Raw genomic sequence first — 14,198 nt, forward strand, 5'->3', positions numbered from 1 at the left:
GACTGAACCAGGCGTGTCGTTCGTTCGATACTCTCCTGGAGTCTATGATTCCTTTGCCTTAGTGAGCAGTCCTCACTGTTGAGGCATATGTTATTTCCCTATTTGTCTCTTGCTTTCTTTAATAATCAAATTCAAAATTTTGATAATGATAGCAATTAAGGGAAAACCACTTTTTACCACATAACACTGACCAGTCTTGGTAGAAGGTTGCTTTGATTAAAGAAAATATAGGATTTTCTGGAAAGAACTCTAATACACTGTAAACACTTAAACTATTACTTTATAAAGTTATTTGAATGAAATGTCACTAAATACTTATGAACTCACCAGCATTTGTAAAAATGCTGATACTCGCTTTTCAAATAACTTGTATTCTCAGGTTAGCATTAGACAGGTACATCTTGGAGCCGTTGATGAAGATAGCTTAGTATCATGTTGTATCTATTCTATTACTTGTATTACTTGAATTGATGTATTAATGTAACCATGTAAAACTATTACTATTAATGCAATGTTTTGTTGTATTTTGATTACTATAATGCATGTGTTGTGATACTTGACATGACGTCATCCACCCCAGAACGTTTCCGCCGTTCCGGTTTTGGGGTGTGACACAATCACACGCACGCAATGTAGATTTTGAGTTTTACTAACTGAACATTTTTCATTGATCTCACAACTTACATTAAATAAGAAACAATAAAAACTTAATCCTAAAGAAAAGGTAGCTAACCTACTATTGTTACGTGAACTCCCTAAAATCTAGGAAAAACAAGCCCATCACTTGTGACCTAGTAAACTCTAATAAAACTTGTGCATAAAGAAATATAGGACCGATATTATATGAGCAATTCAAGCTCTGACCCGTTGAACCGTATCCGCAACTTCGACCCATGACCCGGGTGATCAACAAACTGATTAACCCAACAGAACAGACATTCATACAAATACGGTTACTACCTTTGTGATGGGATATACCTGAATTACTCTACACTTATGAAGGCGTATTCGGTTCCTCGAAGTGAAAAGGTGAAGTTGTTCACAAAGAGACCGGAATCAGTAAGGAAGGATATTGAGGGGGCATTTGGAGTCCTCAACCAAACATGACATGTAGTGAAATACATACACGACTTTAGGATAAGGAAAGAATTAAAAAAAAGGTCCTAGCATGTATTATAATGCATAATATGATCATTGAAGATCAAGGTCGAGCGATTTGCATGTATGATCCGGATGACGTCGTCATCCCTCTTGAAGAGTTCGTGTCTGTAATGAATGAACTTTTATCACGAGTTGTTGAAATCCATAACAGCGAAACATGTTTCAATCTTCGAGAAGATGTCATGGATCATTTATACCAACTCAGCATGAACGAATATTAGTATTTTTTTTACTTATGTTTTTTTTTCAAATTTAGGTTATTTAAGTTAATGTAATGTTTTTTTTATTCTAGGTTAATTAAGTATTGTAGTTTGAAGTTGTATTTGTACTTTTATAATTAATGAAATGCTAATTAAAAAATTCAATGTTTTTTTTTTCAAAAAATGTAATTTTATTGTATTTTTGAATTAAAAGTAATATAAAAAATGATGTGGAGTGGCGTAGAGTGGTTAGTGGTAGCTATCTCATAAGTTTAGTGGTAGTTAGTGGTGATGTAACACCCCGACTCCCAGGTATAAATTTTACCCCTTTATATTCATATTTAAAGGCATACTCGACGAGTTGGATGCCCCAACTCGTCGTGTAGAAACAGTTGTGGCCTCGTGACTTATGCGATCTACTCGACGAGTTGTAGGACCCAACTCGATGAGTTGGAGCTGGAATATGAAACCCTAATATTTAGGGTTTGCACCCTATTTAAAGGACCTTAAGTTGTTTCCTCCAGCCTCCTTACCACCTTTTGACGGCCAGAAGCAACCCTAATCGATCTAAACCCTATTCTTGAGTGTGTAACAGGCTAAAGTGTGTTTTTGGTGCATTTGATGAAGAAACTTGAAGATTAAGAAGCTTGGAACGAGAAGAAGCTTGCAGATCCAGTATTTACATCGTATTCGCTTGCATTTGAAGGTAAAAAGCATTTACCTTGACCTTCCATCTATTTGATCTCTTATTATGTGAGAATATGGGCGTTTTGGTGCAAAATGGAGTTACTTTCGGATTTGAGCTTGTCATAAGGGTATAGTTTTAGATATGGACTCCTCTAGGCCCTTATGGACAAAAAGCCTCAAGCTTTAGGAAGATTTGGCCCTCCTCCATGTCCAAAATCTTCTTCTAAAACTAGTTATGAGTTTTTTAGCTTCATGGAGCCTTGCATGCACGTAAAGTTTGCAACTTTACATGGAAACCATACCCTAGGAGCTTAGATCTACAGTTTGGAGCTTTGGTTTCACGTACAAGCATCTAAATGAGCAATGGACTGAAGGGACTCGACGAGTTGGATACCAACTCGACGAGTTAAGAAGGGTTTTCCCATCTTCTGGATTCTGCATGAACTCGGCGAGTTAGGGAGGTAACTCGACAAGTTGGTTAGGGTTTTCTCGACATTCTGGATACTAAATGCACTCGACGAGTTGGCTGGATACTTGGCGAGTCGACTAGGGTTTTCACGATTTCTTGTGTTTTGAAGGAACTCGACGAGTCAATGAGCTACACTCGACGAGTTAGGTAAACATGGATTGTTGACCTTGACCGTTGACTTTGACTTTGACCAAAGGTTGACCAGTTAACTTCTGAGGGTATTTTGGTAAATTGGTTATTTATGGAAATGGATAATTGGTGGTTGCAGGTGTAGGTGTTGGTGTTTGGAGCCGTATCTTGGGAGTTTGACATTTCAGTTCCAGTCGACATTGTGAGTTGAGTTGTCCTCACTATACTAAATGGGTCGAAGTCACCAATGTCGGCCCTTTTCGGATTTGTATCTGGGTTTATTGCAAGTTGATATGTTAGTGACCCGTTAGTTCGGTATCCTGGTATATAGGATGATGTTATGCTAGTGACATGCTAGGTCGGTATCCTAGTATATAGGATGATGCTATGTTAGTGACCTGTTAGGTCGGTATCCTGGTATATAGGATGATGCTATGTTAGTGACATGTTAGGTCAGTATCTTGGTATATAGGATGATGCTATGATTAGTGATCTGTTAGATCAGTTTGACTATAATCTATGCTAGCGTATGATATTTATGTGTAGATGATTGTTTGATTGGCGGTCGGTTTGAGGTGATCATGCTTTGTGCTCTAGGCCAACATACCCAGGGCGGATCGAATAGACTGCAGACCCGGTAAGGGCGTACCAGTCAGACGTAAGGCCCGACGAGAGCTCCGAATAGGCTGGAGGCCTTGAGAGGCGGTCCAGACGCACCAATGGCTCGGAGAGCTATCCAGCTAGACTGATGGCCCTGCGAGACAGTCCAATCAGGCTGATGACTCATTATGCATGATGTTTATTTGTTTGCTATGATATAGCTATGATTTTTATGGCATTTGTACTTGGGGAAACTCACTAAGCTTCGGGTTTATAGTTGTTGATTATGTTTCAGGTACTTCTGATGATCGCGGGAAGGCGAAGGCGTGATCATGCACCTCCTTATATTTTTATGATTTGATTTTGGGATACTATAACATGAAACCATTTTGTAATAATCTTTGGTTTTTGAATGATTTAAAAAGTTTTAAATTGGCATGATTCTTATGGATGTTACATGTTGGTATCAGAGCCTTGGTTTGTGTGAATTGGAGGAAAAACCCGTGTGTATCCAGTCTCAAACTAAGGATAAGATTTTAAAATGATTTTTTTTAAAATGGTTTTCAAAATACTAAAGGAGGATGCAAGTGTACGATCAGCCGAAGCCAGTAAGTAGACCCCAAAATACCTTAAGGATTATTTGATTGTGTGATATGTCAGAACAACATGCTAGTACTAGACTAGGGATCTTTAGGAATTGCATGATCGAAATTGCCTGATTATATGATGCCTGATAGCCTAGGGTTTTTCCTTATATGAAATTGACATCATTATTGTAGTTGCTTAGTGTATGCATCATAGTTGTACATAATTAAGATCTTATAGCCTGAGAATGTTCAGTTTAGCCTTATTTCCTGTTCTTGTCTTATTAAGGGCTTAAGGTAGGATCAGATAGTCAAAAGTCTATAGGGTCTAGTGTTATGTATGATTAGCATACACGAGTGTTGCAGGGTTAGTGAAAGTTTCATGGGTGAGTTATGCGGGGTCGTTCGGCCAGTTATGATATATTTAGCCTCCCTCTAGGAGTGAGGGTTGAGCGCTTGCTATGCTTATGTATATTGTTAGGGCGTTGTGATGATACTTAAGACGAATATGGGTATGTGTGGAAGGTAGTATGGGCCCATACTACTGAAAGCAGAGGACCCATATGTGTAGCAAGGAAGTCACAAGCCCTGGGGTTTAGTTGGGAGTTGGTTCCCCATTATGTATGTGGATTATCTGATATCTTCCTGGTGTATTTTCAGTATAGTGGTTACGAGGAGAGTTGAGACCGGATTCGGGTAAGGATCAGGAGCTGGTAGCCAGGATAGGCCAGCGTTGATAGAGGATTGCGTCAGGGAGATCATCCAGGAGGAGGTGGTCGAGATTGTCCGAGGTCTAAATTCTGAAGATGTTTGGGTCTATCAAGACCGTCGTGATGGAGTATTTTGATGATAGATACGCAACCATTGCTAAGACTGCGGCTGCTGCAGCCTCCGCATCCGTGGCGGTTGTAGGTAAGGGGGCAGGTCAGACTTTCTAGTATCAGGACTTCGATAACACGAAGCCCCCAACTTTTGATGGGATTCAGGACCCGATTGTAGCCATGAGGTGGTTGTCTGACGTGGAGGGATGTTTCTTTACATGCTTATGTGTTGCTGACCAGAAGGTCGGATGTGCCCTGAACTTGCTGAGGTCCGAGGCAAAGGAGTGGTGGTGGTTGATGACAGGGTCGTACACTAATGATCAGAGGACTGGGGTTACTTGGGAGCAGTTTATGGATATATTCCGCACTCGTTACATTCGGCAGGTCGAGCGGGAGCGGTTAGCTTAGGAGTTCTTGGACTTGAGACAGGATGCTGAGACCGTGACGGAGATCACCCGTATGTTCACTGAGAGGGCGATGTTCTGCCCAGAGTTTGCTTCCGAGCAGACTCAGATGACACATTATATGAGCATGCTCAAGACTGACATCCGTCAGTTTGTTGCTACCCAACATTGTGATACACTGTTGGAGTTACAGGAGGCCGCTAGGCGATATGAGCTTGAGATAGAGTTACAGTTACAGGAGCAGAGGCATGCCCCGACACAGTCACAACTGGCCCCATAGCGGTCTAAGACCGCTGATTCTAGGTCGGGAGGCTAATATAGTCGCACTTGTGGCAAGTGCGGGAAGGGTTACTCGGGGTCTTGTAGATCTGGTAGTGCGTGCCACAAATGCGGAAATGAGGGGAACTTTGCGAGGGATTTCCGCCAGCTAGCCTCGGTTCAGGATATGAGGATCTGCTTCCACTGCCATCAGGTTGGTCACATGAAGACCAACTGTCCACAAATCGCTTCCATGTAAGCGTAGGCTCCAGAACCGACTACAATATGGATTACTGACGAGAGTTAGGGTAGTGCATAGCCCCTGAGGGCTCAGAGACGCGCCTTCCAGCTTACAGCCGAGGAGGCTAGGGCAGCACCAGATGTGGTCGCTGGTATGTTTCTATTCTTTGTCTTACTTATTATATTTGTTTTATGCTTATATGTATTGTACCGTGTTAGGTATATTCTTAGTGAAATCCTTACCTACTTTGGTATTATTTGACTCGAGGGCGAGTTGGTCATTTGTCTCTCAGTCATTCAGTAGGGAGTTTGATTTGCTAGTAGGAAAGCTAAAGTGTCCGTTGCGAGTCTTTATCGCCAATGAACACGAGATTTCTGCTTCTTTAGTCTACGAAGTTGCGTGTTGGAGATCTTTAGGGTATCTTTCCCAATAGACTTGATTCCGATTCCCATTGGGGATGTATGTGTGATTGTGGGTATGGACTGCCTTAGTCACCTCAGTGCCATGATCAATTGTGAGGGACAACGGGTAGTAGTTTGAACCCCGAGTGGGGGAGAACTAGTCATTTTCGACGAGGGCACCAGGTTGGGTTCAAGGTTCTGCTCAGCCGCCAGGGCTCGACAGTATATTGAGCACGGGTGTGTAGGTTATCTAGCGTATGTGGTGGACACACGAGACAGGGATCCACCCTCGGCTTCAGAGGTACCGGTTGTCAGAGAGTTCGCCGATGTATTTCTGGAGGAGTTACCTGGAGTACCTCCGAAGAGGCAGGTTGAGTTTAGGATCGACTTAGTGCTAGGTGCGCCCCCTATCGCCAAGGCGTTGTACCGATTGGCACCACCAGAGATGCAGAAGCTTTCATCTCAATTACAGGAACTGTTAGGCAAGCATCTCATTCCGCCGATCAGCTCTCCGTGGGGAGCACCGATTCTCTTCGATAGGAAAAAGGATGGTTACCACCGGATGTGCATTAACTACCGGGAGTTGAACAAGTTGACGGTAAAGAACCATTATCCACTCTCGAAGATAGATGATCTTTTCGATCAGTTGCAGGGAGCATCTTGGTTCTCCAAGATAGACCTGAGGTCTGGGTATCATCAGGTCAGGGTTAGAGAGGAGGACGTGGAGAAGACCTCGTTCTAGACTCGTTATGGACATTACGAGTTCGTGGTGATGCTGTTTGGGCTCACCAACGTGCCGGCAATATTTATGGATCTGATGAATCGGGTGTGCAGACTGATGCTCGATCGCTCAGTCATTGGGTTTATAGATGATATCTTGGTGTACTCCAAGACAAGAGAGCAACACGATGAGCATCTCCGTGAGTTGCTGGGAGTTTTTGAGGTGAGAGCAGCTTTATGCCAAGTTCTTAAAGTGTGATTTTTGGTTGCGTGAGGTTTAGTTCCTCGGACATCTCGTTAACTAGGAGGGGATTTTGGTCGATCCGGCCAAGATCGAGGCGGTTATGCAGTGGGAGGTTCGTAAATCTCCCTCGGATATCAGGAGCTTCTTGGGATTGGCAGGGTACTACCGAAGATTCATACAGGATTTCTCCAAGATTGCATTACCCCTCACTCATCTGACGAGGAAGGGGGTGGGTTTCTGGTGGGGCCTTGAGCAGTAGAGGTCATTTGAGACCCTCAGGCAGTGACTTTATGAGGCTTCGGTCTTGACTCTCCTGGAGGGAGTTGAGGATTTTGTGGTATTCTGTGATGCATCTATCACCGGACTGGGAGCAGTACTCATGCAAAGAAGGCAAGTGATAGCATATGCTTCGTGGCAGCTAAAGCCGCACGAGATGAGATATCACACATATGATCTGGAGCTGGGAGCGGTGGTATTCGCTCTCAAGATTTGGAGACACTATCTCTATGGGGTCCGCTGTACCATACACATAGAGTACAAGAGTTTGAGACACATCATGGATCAGCTGAACCTGAACATGAGATAGCGCAGGTGGTTGGATGTAGTGAAGGACTACGACTGTGTGATACTTTACCACCCATGTAAAGCGAACATGGTTGCGAACGCTTTGAGCCACAAGTCAGTTGGATCTTCTACCCCATCGAAATGTGTGAGGATATCAATGGATTCTTCACTTTTGGGCTTGATTAGAGAGGCCCGGGATGAGGGTATGCGGTAATAGAACTGGAAACTCGAGAGGATCAAGGGCGAGAACACCTGATTTGTGCAGGATAGCTGAGGATTATTGACCCGATGCGTTCGGGTATGGTTTCCGATGTCTGTTGGGGTCAGACAGATGGTTTTGGAGCAGGCTCATAAGTCTCAGTTCTCTATTCACTCGGGGGCCACCAAGATGTACTGAGACTTTAGTTTAAGCTACTGGTGGTCGTACATGAAGCAAGAAATCGCTTGGTATGTCGAGAGGTGATTGACCTGAAGGATGGTCAAGGTCCAACATCAGAGGCCGCATGGAAAGCTGCAGCCTCTAGAGATTCCCATTTGGAAATGGGAACAGATCACGATGGACTTCATTACCAAATTGTCGAGGACGACGAAGGGATTTGATGCTATATGGTTCATCTTGGATCGGTTGACCAAGAGTGCCTATTTCCTGGCCATACGGGAGAGCTCATCGGCCGAGAAGCTGGCTGACTTTTATGTCCGCGAGCTCATTGCTCGCCATGGAGTTCTAGTCTTTATTGTTTCCGACCGTGATGTTAGGTTCACCTCCTGCTTTTGGCAGAAGTTCCGCGAGGAGCTAAGCCGCGGTTGCATTTTAGTACATCTTATCATCCACAGACCAACGGTCAGAGTGAGCGGACCATACAGACCCTCGAGGACATGTTGAGGGCATGCGTCATTGACTTTGGTGGGAGGTGGGATTCCCACCTACCCCTTGCAGAGTTCGCCTAAAACAACAGTTATCACTCCAACATTGGTGCTCCACCTTTCGAGCTGTTGTACGGGCGGAGATGTCATATCCCGATCAGTTGGGGCGAGTTCGGCCACATAGTGATGGGTCGGACTGAGGTAGTTATGCAGATTACCGCGAAGATTCAACAGATTAGGAAGTGGTTGCAGACTGCCTAGAGTCGGTAGAAGAGTTATGCCGACCGACGCTGATCCGAGCTGGAGTTCCAGGTCGGCGACATGGTATTGTTGAAGGTCTCACCCTGGAAGGGTGTGATCCGCTTCAGGAATAGGGGAAAGTTGGGTCCCCGATATATTGGGCCATTCAGGATCATTGCCAGGGTTTGCAAGGTGGCGTATATACTACATCTCCCGGAGGAGCTTAGTCAGATCCACAACACTTTCCATGTTTCACAGTTGCCGAAGTGCATATTAGATGAAGAAGCAGTGGTGTCATTGGATGATATACAGGTCGACGAGCGCCTGAATTACGTGGAGAGGTCGGTGGCCATTCTAGAGAGGAAAGTGAAGGTTCTACGGAACAAAGAAATGCCTTTGGTAAAGGTACAATGGGAACATCGGAGAGGATCCGAGTGGACTTGGGAGCCGGAGGCAGAGATGTGGGAGCATTATCCGGAGTTGTTTGTCGTAGCAGACTTCGAGGACGAAGTCTAGTTCAAGTGGGGGAGAATTGTAACACCCTGACTCCAAAGTATAAATTTTACCACTTTATGTTCATATTTAAAGACCTAATCGACGAGTTGGATGCCCCAAATTGTCATGTAGTAACAGTTGTGGCCGCGTGAATTATGCGATCTACTCGACGAGTTAGAGGATCCAACTCAACGAGTTAGAACTGGAATATGAAACCCTAATTTTTAGGGTTTGCACCCTATTTAAAGGACCTTAAGTCCTTTCCTCCAGTCTCCTTACCACCTTTTGACGGCCAGAAGCAAACTTAATCGATCTAAACCCTATTCTTGAGTGTGTAAGACGCTAATGTGTGTTTTTGGTGCATTTGTTGAAGAAACTTGAAGATTAAGAAGATTGGAACGAGAAGAAGCTTGTAGATCCAATATCAACATCGTATTGGCTTGCATTTGAAGGTAAAAAGTCTTTACCTTGACCTTCCATTTAATTGATCTCTTCTTATGTGAGAACATGGCATTTTGGTGCAAAATGGAGTTGCTTTCGGATTTGAGCTTGTCACAAGGGCATAGTTTCAGATCTGGACTCCTCTAGGCCCTTATGGACATAAAGCCTCAAGCTTTAAGAAGCTTTGGCCCTCCTCCATGTCCAAAACCTTCTTCTAAAACTAGTTATGAGTGTTTTCGCTTCAAGGAGCCTTGCATGCACGTAAAGTTTGCAACTTTATGTGGAAACCATACCCTAGGAGCCTAGATCTACAGTTTGGAGCTTTGGTTTCACCTACAAGAATTAGAATGAGAAATAGACTGAAGGGACTCGACGAGTTGAGACGGGTTTTCCCATCTTCTGGATTCTGGATGAACTCGACGAGTTGGTTAGGGTTTTCCCAACATTCTGGACACTGCATGGTCTCGACGAGTTGTCTGGAAACTCGACGAGTCGACTAGGGTTTTCACGATTTCTTGAGTTTTGAAGGAACTTGACGAGTCAGTGAGTTACGCTCAACGAGTTGGGTCAACATGGATTGTTGACCTTGATCGTTGACTTTGACTTTGACCAAAGGTTGACCAGTTGACTTTTGAGTGTATTTTGGTAAATTGGGTATTTATGGAAGTGGATCATTGGTGGTTGAAGGTGTAAGTGTTGGTGTTTGGAGCTGTATCTCGAGAGTTTGACTTTTTAGTTCCGATCAGCATTGTGATGTGAGTGGTCCTCACTATACTAACAGGGTCGAAGGCACCAATGCCGATCCATTTCGGATTTGTATCCGGGTTTATTACGCATGTTGATATGTTAGTGACCTGTTAGTTCGGTATCCTGGTATATAGGATGATGCTATGCTAGTGACATGTTAGGTCGGTATCCTGGTATGTAGGATGATGCTATGTTAGTAACCTGTAGGTCGGTATCCTAGTATATAGGATAATGTTATGATTAGTGATCTATTAGATCGGTTTGACTGTTATATATGCTAGCGTATGATATTTATGTGCATATAATTGTTTGATTGGGGATCGGGTTGAGGCTGTCATACTTTGTGCTCTAGGCTAACATATCCACGACAGACCAAATAAACTGTAGACCCGGTAAGGCCGTACTAGTCAGGCCGAAGGCCCGACGAGTAGTCCAGATAGGCTGAAGGCCCTGAGAGGCGGTCCAGACGTGTTGATGGCTCGGAGAGCAGGTCCGGATAGACTGATGGCCTTGCGAGGCAGTCCAGTCATACTGATGGCTCATTATGCATGTTGTTTATTTGTTTTCTATGATATAGCTATGATTTGTATGTCGTTGGTACTTGGGGGGAAACTCACTAAGATTCGGGCTTACAATTGTTGATTATATTTCAGGTACTTCTGATGATCGCGGGAAGGCGAAGACGTGATCGTGCACCTCCTTATGTTTTTATGATTTGATTATGGGATACTCTGACATGAAACCATTTTGAAAACAAATTTTTAATAATTGTTGGCTTTTGAATAATTTAAAAAGTTTTAAATTGGCATGATTTTTATGGATGTTATAGATGATGACGTGGCACCCACAACTGTAGTGGTTAGCGGTGGGTATAACGGATGGTCTAAGGCTATCCGATATGGGAAACAGTTCACATGTAGGTTTCCTATGTGACACACCAACCCACCGGTGAACACTGCCCCAAAGGCTGGTGGGTTGGGTGTGGAGTGGGCTTCAGTGTAGTGGCGGATGTAGAATCCAAGATCAAAGTAAAAGGGTATCCCCAACAAAAAAAAATCATGTAATACACAATAAGAAAAAAAATCCGGAAAAAATTACACTACTAAAATTGTTTTGAGGGGTATCCCGTCTACCTCGTGATACATATTAGATCCGCCTATGCTTCAGTGGTGGTGAAGACACATGAAGACATCCAATAGGAAAGAAGTTGGCTTTCAACGGATCAATAGGAAGGGAGTTGTTCTTTTTTAATCCATTGCAAACCAAAAAAATAATTAATTTAATTTTGAAATGGCTAGTGGTAACCATTTCCAAAGGTTAGGCTATCCGGAGTGGGATAGAAACCCACACGTGGAAGGCTTATGTGGCATGCAAAAGACTCCTGAACACCACCCCAAGGGCTGGTGGCTTGGGTTTGGCATGGGTGGAAAGACGCATCAAGACAACCAATAAGAAATAAAGAGCAAGCAAACATCACTTTCACCAATTTTCTCTTTTATTGAAGTTACAAAATTCTCGAACCATCAATTGAAGAGTTAAAACAAAAATTACATTAATTCTTATAGAATACATGTAACAATTGCTAAGAATTACATTTATTTTTAAAGAATAAAACTAAAAAAAATTCTAATCTGAAAAAAAAACATCAAAATCTAACAAAAACACTAATACATTCTAAAAGAATAATGTTGCTAAGAGGCGTCGTTCAAATTTCGTGGTCCGTTCTTCAGGCATCAGTTTCTGTAGAAAATACAATGAATGAATTAGTGAGAAAATATTCATACTCCATTCCAGTGATTCCATTATGATAGAATTGAAATTCATTTACCAATAATTATATTAATTCGAGGGATTCTAACAGAATATGTTCATGATTACCATAAAAAACATTATTTTCTGATAGAATGCTATAAACGAAGAAATACCATTCAGTTGAAGCATTTTAGCGAGCACTTGGTGTGCATGAAAACAACTTTCAATTCAGTTGAAGCATTCATCTGTCAAATAAGCAACCAAAACAACCATGATTTGTGTTCAACCAATCAAACCCAAAAACTCATCTAAACCTATCGATTAAACTTCATTGATTTACAGTAAATCAATCACATTAGACAACCAATTCACATTAGGTATTCTGATACAATATTTAACATGAATCACAAAGTAGTCTTGGAAAAAATATAGTTCTTACAATAGAGAGAACGATAAAAACACCTAATTTAACTATACTAACAATCGGTTTGGGTTGAAGTATAGCCCTAATTAATTAGAATGTGATCAAATTTAAATCAACTAAGAACGATACCTTTGTGAAGACTTCTGGTGGGTTCTTCATTAGTCAGAAAAGAGGCATCGTCAATATTTATGGGACAACGTCGTTCGTGACATCAATCCACTAGAAGAGCGAACGAGATGAGATAGAGAGATATCAGATGCTCTTACTCAAGGATTTCTGATCGCTCATGACCACGCAGCTGTGAACCAGGTCCATTCGTTAGCCCTGACGGTCGTCCCGATTGCTCCCAGCATCACTGGGGAAGGAAGAAGCGGTGGTGACCGCGAACTCATCGATCCTTGGAGTCACAGGCGACGACATCGTGCAAGATTCAACTCCAGGATTCTAGCTTCGTCGGTAGTAGCGTCGCAAAAGAATGCTCGGCTATTCAGGGCGTCATCGGCAGCAGCTGAGGCGGTCAATCTCGGCTGGGCGGCGGCGGTTGAAGAGGTTGCGGCTGGAGCATCCAATCTAGGGTCCGGGTTAATGTATGCGACAAGGGGTGAGGGAAAGATGGTGACAGGTTTATTTTTGAAAGTTATTAAACAAATGACTAAATTAACCTTATTTATTTAATTATTTAATTTTGATTGGCCCACAATTATATATACAATAACATAATACTTGCTTTAAACACATGAACTTATCTCTCTCTCTCTCTGTATATATATATATATATATATATATATATATATATATATATATATATATATATATATATATATATATATATATATATATATGAAATATGTTTTTATTATTCTAGATTTTTAAAATATATATTTATGTTATAAATTATGTTTTTTAATTAATTTAATGCTAAAACAAATAAAGAAAAAAGAAAAAAGAATATTGTAAAGTTGTAAAGTGGTAACCATTTCTAATGTCTAATGGGTTAGTGATGGGTTGGTGGTGAAGTTTACGTAGAGCAGAGGTGACACCACTTTTTCGGTGGGTTAGGCACAACTTAATGGTTTGATAGTAAGTTTGTAGTGGAGCTGACGCGGCGTTTAGTTGATAACACTTTTTGAAAGAGTTGAATGTGACTGCTCCACGGGCCTAAGAAAGATGATTGGAAAATGGGAAAATGTTCCAGAAACGTTCGGTTATAATTGTCTTGTTTCTTTGTAAAACAATTTTATTTTTTTAACAATAACATATGCGGGCAAGATTAATGGAATTGGGAGACATTTTTTACCCACGCAGTCGTGCTGAGAATAAGTCATTTGTTAGACTTTATTAATGAGGTTTCCAGCGAATTCATTAATGTGATTATCACTAAGAAGGGGGCGTGGTAGTTAAAACTCAAAAGTCAAATTTGTTGATTAGGCATAGACACAAATTAATTTACTGGGTGGCCCTTTCAAACGGAGGGTAGTGGTATTTTAAATTAAAAAAAATCAACTTTAGAACCTTAAACTACTAAAAAAAACATTAGTTCTTTTTAATGGCGATAAATTTTATAAAATAAAGCCAGCAGGAAGCTGAAATACAAAAGAAAACAACACGACAAGAAGAAAATAAAGATTCGAATAAGAACAACACCAATGGAGGAAATCAACACCAAAGCTAGCGGACACCAAGAAACTTAAGGAAATGAACTAAATACACTGAGAGCCATCATTTGAGAAGAACCCCTTTCGATATCATGAA

Source organism: Lactuca sativa, chromosome 4 (genome assembly GCF_002870075.4).
Source record: "Lactuca sativa cultivar Salinas chromosome 4, Lsat_Salinas_v11, whole genome shotgun sequence".
NCBI lineage: Eukaryota > Viridiplantae > Streptophyta > Magnoliopsida > Asterales > Asteraceae > Lactuca > Lactuca sativa.